This window comes from Schistocerca cancellata, chromosome 8 (genome assembly GCF_023864275.1).
Source record: "Schistocerca cancellata isolate TAMUIC-IGC-003103 chromosome 8, iqSchCanc2.1, whole genome shotgun sequence".
NCBI lineage: Eukaryota > Metazoa > Arthropoda > Insecta > Orthoptera > Acrididae > Schistocerca > Schistocerca cancellata.
In genome coordinates, this window is record NC_064633.1 from 22685897 (window position 1) to 22695282 (window position 9386).

Genomic DNA, 9386 nt, shown 5'->3' on the forward strand with positions numbered 1-9386 from the left:
CACTCTGCCCTTTTGTGCAGAGAAAATGTTCTTTCTTAATGATAAAATGCCGTATTGCATTACTGCGTAACGAGAAACAACATTCAGTATCCAGAACTACATAGTGCACTTACGATACTTTTTTTCTTGAGTCATCAGTCATCAGTCTTCTGATGCTGCCCGCCACCAGTTCCTCTCCTCTGCCAACCTCTTCATCTCAGAGTAACTCCTTCAATAAAATTCTTCAGGGTATCAGACCGCATCGTCATAATTTAAATTGCGCCATCGTTTCGGCCAGCGTTGCAGCTAGCCTTCATCAGGGCATTACGTTAAACTGCTAAATGAAACACACTTGGTTCCTTAAATAGCTGCACGAGAAAACCATGTCGTTGCTTGATTGGCTGTAAAAGGAGGAGGAAGAGGGGTGAAAGGTATGCTTTATTGGTGTTTCCTTTATTAACTATCATTGGCTGAAATAGCTGTTTTCTATTGGTCTTTATATTAATCCACCCTATTGGAGGAGACGGACGAATAGCGAACAGGTGATGGCTGTGACGTCACACTGTTTACATGCTGTCCAGAATCCGGCTGCGGCGTGCCATTGCTTTGTGTGCTCGCGACTACTACTGCGGCTCTCCGCGTGTCTGCATGGGCCGCCACGGCTCTGCCGCCGCTCCGTAGCCCTGCTATTGCAGGCAGCCAAGACCTCGGAAGCTTGTACCCGTCCTCTCTATTCATGTTGGTGGGTCTTTTGGCTATTTCTGGATTCTGGACAGCATGTAAACAGTGTGACGTCACAGCCATCACCTGTTCGCTATTCGTCCGTCTCCTCCAATGGGGTGGATATAATAAAGACCAATAGAAAACAGCTATTTCAGCCAATGACAGTTAATAAAGGAAACGCCAATAAAGCATACCTTTCACCCCTCTTCTTCCTCCTTTTACAGCCAATCAAGCAACGACACGGTTTTCTCGTGCAGCTATTTAAGGAACCAAGTGTGTTTCATTTAGCAGTTTAACGTAAGGCCCTGATGAAGGCTAGCTGCAACGCTGGCCGAAACGTTGGCGCAATTTAAATTATGACGATGCGGTCTGATACCCTGAAGAATTTTATTGAAGAAGACAACGGCCGCGGAAGCCTACGCTTACATTTAACCAACCTGTATGGGCAGGAAATCCACGGAAACATCAAGAAGTTAGAAGCACTGCGTCTAAAAAGATGTAAACTGCTGAATGACCTTGCTTTTTTGAAGAGATGCAGAGACACGAGTGTTGTGCCGCATTCTTTGCGGTTGACGTCTCACATAAAAACGAACACGGCGAGGAATATCTGTTCTAAAGCCAGTAAAGCATTGCTACGGGAAAGGATCCGCCACATCCGCATACGTCTCGATGCTCACAACAGGAATTTGTGTGATCTGCACCTATTTCTGGCCGGAAAACTTCAGATGGAAGACTGGGATAAAGTCGACAGGTTAACCTTTCAGCAAGCATCAAGGACCAGCAATAGTATTACTAACCGCCAGATGAGAAAATACGACAAACTACAACAGAAAGCCACGAACGAAACATTGACGCTGGACAGGCGACGGACAGTGGTCAACCTCTCCAGCCACACCTTGAGCGAAGCAACCACAGCAATTCTGGCCAAGGTGATGAATTTCGCAGTCGTACCTAAGCGAGTTCCAAAAGAAGATATCATAGAATCCGTAGAGGCTTCGGTACGTCATCTGCCACAGGCCGAGGCGGAGAAGATCCGGCAGGAAACGGTCAGAGTTCTGAATAAAGCAAAGCCACGGAAGCAAAACATCAACGCTGAGGAATACCATGCCATCAAGGAACTCAGGGACAACCCCCACTTAGTAGTGGTACAGGCAGATAAGGGCAACGCCACCGTAGTCTTGGACACAACTGATTACAACAAACGAATGGAAGATATTCTCGCAGAACCTATCTACAAGAAACTTCAGGGAGATCCGACGGCCAAGGTAATCAAAACGACGTAGGCACTGCTCAAGCACTCTAGAATCAACTTCGACAAGGCCAGAAGATTCATCCCGCAAGTGACACAGGCACCAAGGATATATGGTGTACCGAAGGTACACAAAACCGACTTCCCCTTAAGGCCCATAGTAAACAGTATAAATTCGCCGACCTACTACCTAGCGAAAGAACTGGCACCTAAGCTCCGACACCTAGTGCATCAAACCGAGTCCTACGTTAAGGATTCCACTCACTTCGTGTCTCTCCTAAAGGAAATGCGTGTTACGGACCAAGATCTGATGGTTAGTTTCGACGTCAAATCCCTATTCACGAACGTCCCAGTGTCAGATACTGAACATCCTAGAAGAACGCGTGGCAGCTGATATATGTGAGCTTGTGTGCCACTGTCTGACGACCAACTATTTCAAGTGGAGAGGTCAATTTTATGAACAAACTGACGGTGTAGCTATGGGCTCACCCCTATCGCCTATCGCAGCAGAAATCTTCATGGAGGCATTTGAGGAAATAGCCCTCCAGTTCGCACCATTACGTCCAAATTGTTGGCTTCGCTATGTCGATGATACTTTCGTCATTTGGCCCCACGGAGAAGAGGAGTTACAGAACTTCCACAAGCACCTTAACCAACAGCATAGGAAAATTCAGTTTACAATGGAAACAGAGAAGAATGGGGTGCTGCCTTTTCTCGACGTGGAAGTTTATCGAAAACCTGATGGTAAACTTGGCCACAAAGTGTACAGGAAACCAACCAGTACGGACAGGTACCTTCACGCCTCCTCCCACCATCACCCCACGCAGAAGAAGTCCGCCCTGCACACGCTAACGAAGAGAGCGTACAGGATAAGCGACGAAGAACATCTGAAGACAGAACTTGAACGCCTCAGGTCCATCTTCGGAACTAATGGCTATGGGAAGCAGACGATAGACAGCACCATGTCGACAAGGGAGAAGACTAATAGGGAAGAGGAGAAGGAGGCACAGAGCATTGCTGTGTTACCATATGTACAAGGGGTCACCGAACGTATTGGCAAAATTCTACGAAAAGCCGACATCAAACCAATTTTCCGAAGCAGAAACAAAATATCAGACATGCTCGGTTCTACCAAGGATGCAGTTGACAAACTACACACAGCTGGCGTGTATGAAATTGGTTGTGCGTGTGGATTAGTCTACATAGGTGAGACGGGACGTCCGATTAGCACAAGGCTCTCGGAACATGCAAGATATATCCGCCTGAAACAACACACTAAGTCAGCAGTGGCGGAACACCGAGACGAGTGCGGGAAACCAATATTTTTTCAAGAAGCCCGCGTCCTGGCGAAACAGCCTCTCACTTTCAAAAGAAAGATTAGAGAGGCGATAGAAATAGCCAAAAGACCCGCCAACATGAATAGAGAGGACGGGTACAAGCTTCCGAGGTCTTGGCTGCCTGCAATAGCAGGGCTACGGAGCGGCGGCAGAGCCGTGGCGGCCCATGCAGTCACGCGGAGAGCCGCAGTAGTGGTCGCGAGCACACAAAGCAATGGCACGCCGCAGCTCCTTCAACCTACGTCCTCAATTATTTGCTGCATACGTTCCAATCTCTGTCTTCCTCTACAATTTTCGCCCTCTTCGGCTCCCTCTAGTATCATGGAAGTCATTCCCTGATGTCTTAACGGATGTTCTGCCGTCCTGTCCCTTCTCCTTGTCAATGGTTTCCACATGTTCCTTTCCTCTCCCATTCTGCACAGAACCTCCTCAGTACTTATCCCATCAGTTCACCTAATTTTAAACATTCGTCTGTAGTACCGCATCTCAAATGCTTTGACTCTCTTCTGTTCCCGTTTCTCCACAGTCCATGTTTCACTACCTTACAATGCTCTGCTCCTAACGAACATTCTGAGAAAATCCTTATTCAAATTTAGGCCCATGTTTGATACTATTAGACTTCTCTTGGCCAGGAATGCCCTTTTGCCATTGCTACTTTTCTTTTGGTGTCCTCCTTGCTCCGTCCGTCATTGGTTATTTTACTGGCTAGGTAGCAGAATTCATTAACTTCATCTATTTCGTGCCCATCAATCCTGATGTTACGTTTCTCGCTGTTCTCGTTTCTCCTGCTTCTCATTACTTTCGTCTTTCTTCGATTTAATCTCAGTCCATATTCTGTACTCATTAGACTCTTCATTAGATTCAGCAGATTATCTAATTCTTCTTTACTTTTATTCAGGACAGCAATGTCATCAACAAATCGTATCGTTGATATCCTTTGACCTTGAATTTTAATTCCACTCCTGAATCTCTCTTTTATTGCCATCACTGCTTCTTCGATGTACTGATTGAACAGTAGGGACGAAAGACCACGAGTACATCTTTGTCTTACACTCTTTTTAATCCGAGTCATTCGTTCTAGGTCGCCTACTCTTATTATCCGCTTTTGACTCTCGTAAATATTGTGTATTACCCTTCTGTCCCTATAGCGTACCCCAATTTTTCACAGAATTTCGGACAGACATATTACATTGTCGAACGCTTTTTCCAGGTCGACAAGTACTGTTTTTCTCTTGACTCTTCTTTAGTCGTGCTTCCATTATCAACCGCAACATCAGAATTGCCTCCCTGGTGCCTTTACCTTTCCTAAAGCCAAACCGATCGTCATCTAACACATCCTCAATTTTCTTTTCTATTCTTGTGTATGTTATTCTTGTCAGCAACTTGAACGCATGAGCGTTTAAGCTGATTGTGCGATAATTCTCGCACTTGTCAGCTCTTGTTGTCTTCGGAATTGTGTGGATGATATTTTTGCGAAAGTCAGATGGTATTTCGCCAGACTCATACGTTGTACAAACCAACGTGAATAGTCGTTTTTTTCCACTTTCCCCAATGATTTTAGAAACTCTGATGGGATACTATCTACCTCTTCTGCCTTATTTGATCTTAAGTCTTCCAAACTTGCAAAGCTCTCTTATAATCTGATTCTAATACTGGAATGTTTCTCCGTTTTGTTTCAATTCTCAAGTAGAGATTCCTATAGGAAAATTAAACAATGAGAAACTTCGCTCTGTGTTAGCATAGCTATACTTTTTCTTTACCAAACAACCGCTTTCGGTCAACTTAGGACCATCGCCAGGTTATCTCTACCACAAAGCACTGATATAAAAAAGCACTGAAATAACATTGTAATAACATAGTGTTCATCATAAAAAAGCACTGAAATAACATTGTAATAACATAGTGTTCATCATATATTCGTAAATATCAAAGATGGTCAACTGTGGTTTCTTGTAAAAGGCATAGCTGCTCTGAGATTTTTTTTCCTTTTTCTGCCAGAATTTCGCTGCGCGCCTCACTCCTAGAACCTCAAGGGTATATTCGAGTTCTCCACACGTGCGTGTCAGCAGTCCAGCATCAACAGTTGTTATTGCTTCACTGATCCGTGCTCAAAGTGTATCTATGTCTTGGCTGGTGTTGTGGATGCGTAATTCTTGACGTAAGGCGACAAAAAGGGGTGTAATCGGGTGATACCGGGAGAACGCGAACCATGCGATGGGACCACCACAACCCATCCATATCTCAGAAAATGTGTCCTTCAACGCGTCTAGAACGTTCAGACTCAGTATAGGAGCGCAGCATCCTCGATCTGTGGTAGCGGCAAGTGTTCGAACGTCACGGTTTTCTATGTGAAGAAAAAACGGTCTGTGTATCGTGCATTGGGCAACACAAAAAATTAACTTTCGGACTCTCACGGATAAATTCACGTATATTGTGTGATTTTTCGGAACCCTTTATACGAATGTTGAGGCGATTCACACGTCCAGAAGTGTGGGACTTCAATCGCCTGAAAACAGACATGTTTTCTGGTAATCTTTGCAGCATCCATGGATGCCAGTCTGGAACACGCGAGTGGGTATCGCAGAGGACGATCTTTTAGTTGCAATGCTCTGATTGCAACCTGTTACATTCCTTTTTAAAACTATCTTCTCTTTCATATTAGTAACGTGCTGATTAATACGGCTCTATGTATTTATGCCTCTTTTACATTATGTTAACATGATTTACGAAGTGTATTGGCTTGCTGTACTGTTACTTGGCACATTACAGTACTTATTTACAAGTTCTTCTCGTGCCGCTTTATACAACTGTATATAAACAATCAGCACTGTTTCCTTGAAGCTACTTGCTGTTTTCATGCTCTTTACTTGTATGCTCTTCACCCCTCCATACCCAGTTTGTCCTGTCTAATTAGTCTTACTCTGTTATACAATGAAGTGCCAAAGAAACTGATACAGGCATGCGTATGTAAACAATTAGCACTGTTTCCTTGAAGCTACTTGCTGTTTTCACGCTCTTTACTTGTATGCTCTTCACACCTCCATACCCAGTTTGTCCTGTATAATTAGTCTTACTCTGTTATACAATGAAGTGCCAAAGAAACTGATACAGGCATGCTTATGTAAAGAGGCAGAATACGGCGCTGCGGTCGACAATGCCTATGTATCACCTGCACCCATTCATGTTCATTGCACGTTGCGGCGGAATTGGCCAATTCCAGCAGCACAATGCCACAATCGACAAGTCCAGAATTGCTACAGAATGGCTCCAGGAACACTCTCCTGAGTTTAAACACTTCCGCTAGCCACCAAATTCCGCTGACATGAACATTACTGAGCGTATCTGGGATGCGTTGCGATGTACTGTTCAGAAGAGATCTCCACCGCCTCGTTCTCCTTCGGATTTATGGACAGCCCTGCAGGAGTCACAGTGTCAGTCCTCGCAAGCACTACTTGAGACATTAGTCGAGTCGATACCACGTCGTGTTGCGGCACGTCTGCGTCCTCGCGGGGGCTCTACACGATATTAGGCAGGTGTACCAGTTCCTTTGACTCTTCAGTGTAATTGTAGCTGCTAACCATTTTGTTTGCTAAATCAGGCACTGGTTGCACAACGCGGCGATGCGCACGCTCGTTCGCGCATAAGTGGCACCTACCACAGCTCACCTGTTGCGAGTGCCTGCGCAGTCTACTCATGTTACTAGCCTTGTTGTGCCATACTAAGTGTCTGCTAAATCTAATGTCACGTGTGTTTCATTTTAAAGTAAAATTATATCACAAAACAGTTACACATTTTAACTGTTGATATTTGGGGGTGAGGTGCACGTTGTACTAGGCTAATGGCTCCTATATATGATTCTACAAGTGAGTATGCTCTTCTAAAAATTCTTGTAATTGCTGTCTATCGAACTTGGTTGCATCTCTGTTTGGCATTTTTAACTATTTTTTATCATTAATTCAGTAGGTCCATTTTCCTTTTGAAGGAGACGAACTTGTATTCGTCGGACCCTGGTAAATGGTCAATAAACCTTCAATTCTGCAACTGGCTGGCTGTTATTCTCCGGTCCTATCGAGAATTATTTGTACACATTATGTTCCGGCGTAACATCAAGCGCTGGCACATCGGCCTGGAACGTTATGGCAGAGAGAGCTGTGAGACGATGTCAGCCAACAGTACGCTGACTAGGCCCTTATACGAAGACTGTGGTGTCACCGCCAGACACCACACTTGCTAGGTGGTAGCCTTTAAATCGGCCGCGGTCCGCTAGTATACGACGGACCCGCGTGTCGCCACTGTCAGTGATTGCAGACCGAGCGCCGCCACACGGCAGGTCTAGAGACACTTCCTAGCACTCGTCCCAGTTGTACAGCCTACTTTGCTAAAAATGGTTCACTGACAAATTACGCTCTCATTTGCCGAGATAATAGTTAGCATAGCCTTCAGCTACGTCATTTGCTACGACCTAGCAAGGCGCTACTATCATTGCTATTTATTTTCCTAGAAATGGTTCACTGACAAATTACGCTCTCATTTGCCGAGACAATAGTTAGCATAGCCTTCAGCTACGTCATTTGCTACGACCTAGCAAGGCGCTACTATCGTTGCTATTTATCTTGTGATGCATGTACCGTCAGACCGATGTTCACCAATTATGAATTAAAGTTAAGTATTCCAGTAGCAACGTACCTTATTGGCTATATTAATTACACTGTCCTGTTCCAGACCTCACGCCAGCCTACGTGAGCTTAAACGCGTGCCTTTCGGCTACCGGTCATAGTGGCTTGGCTGTCTTGCCAAGTCACAACAAAGACAATATAAGCGGACTAGAAGACGAGCCGATAACCAAACGCTTTAGCCACGGCTTATGAACTGTTGTGGTTTGCTTGCATTTTATATACCAAAGGACTCTGATATTCGCATATCGCCAGTTGTTTGCGACACCTCTTTGTGACAGCGCAAAGTTAACCATTGTCAACTTAACTTACTGTAATAATTTCCATTGATAAGATTTGTCTGAATTGTTGTCTACCTATCCGAGAAAACTGCTTCCCAGGCATCTTAGATTAGACGAATTGGCAGGATACGACATACGTTAACCCTCTCTGATAGTATAAATGAGGACAAAGACAAAACTACATGCCGTAAGCACAAAGGTGGAATAGAAAATGTTACGAGTGCTGCACTGAGACTAATTTTACGGTTGCAAACGCAAGTAGCTGCCGAGCGTCGGCCTCCTAGTGTGGACTAGCGTACAGCCTGCAGGCATCTCTTGGCTGGAATGGAGCTCTACAAGGCCAGTGGCCCGCCTGTCACAGTGCCGGGCGTTTCATTAGGAGCGACAGGTGTCCCGGCGATACTGGAAACCTCGAGGCGCTCTCCGGCAAGTTCCACTGCAGGCCGCGTTGTCTTCCCAGGGGAGGCACTCGCTTTCACAGCCACACACCACAGAGCGGCCGCGCTGCCCGTCACTGACTAGGCGTGTTTGCGACTTTCGGCCGAGCCTTACGACACTTTTGGCATTTTTCACAAGCAGGTCTCGTAGCTGAGAGGTCACGACATTTATCAGCACACCGGACAAAAATTTTGTGCTCACCAGGAGACTTCAAATTAATAGTCTGTAGCACCGTCTCTGGCCTTGATAATAGCTTGAATGCAGCAAGTCCACAAGTTTCTTCAGTTATGCGATATCCACCCAGAGCCCCTTATTCATAATTAGATCCTGTAGAGCAGGGCTTCACAACATGCGTGCTCGCAGAGCAAGCTGTGAGCAGCAAGGCGCGAGCACGGAGCAGCGCGAGCACGCTACCCCCACTACCGGACCAGAGCGGAGAATGGGGAAAGTCACGTGGGGCACACAACAGCTGCCGCCAGTCAATATAAATCCGCGGCCACCTGCAGGGATATCACTCACGAATTATTACTGCGACAAATGAAACAAATAAAGGAGAATGTACACATGCCACTTAATTTTATTAGCTTAGGCCTTACTGTATGCCTCTACATTCGCATTAATTTGTGAACTGTTACACAATAAAAAGTGTCACCGAAGTGTGGGATTCTCGGTTATCTTGTACTTTTTGCCCTTTACAATTGCGTCT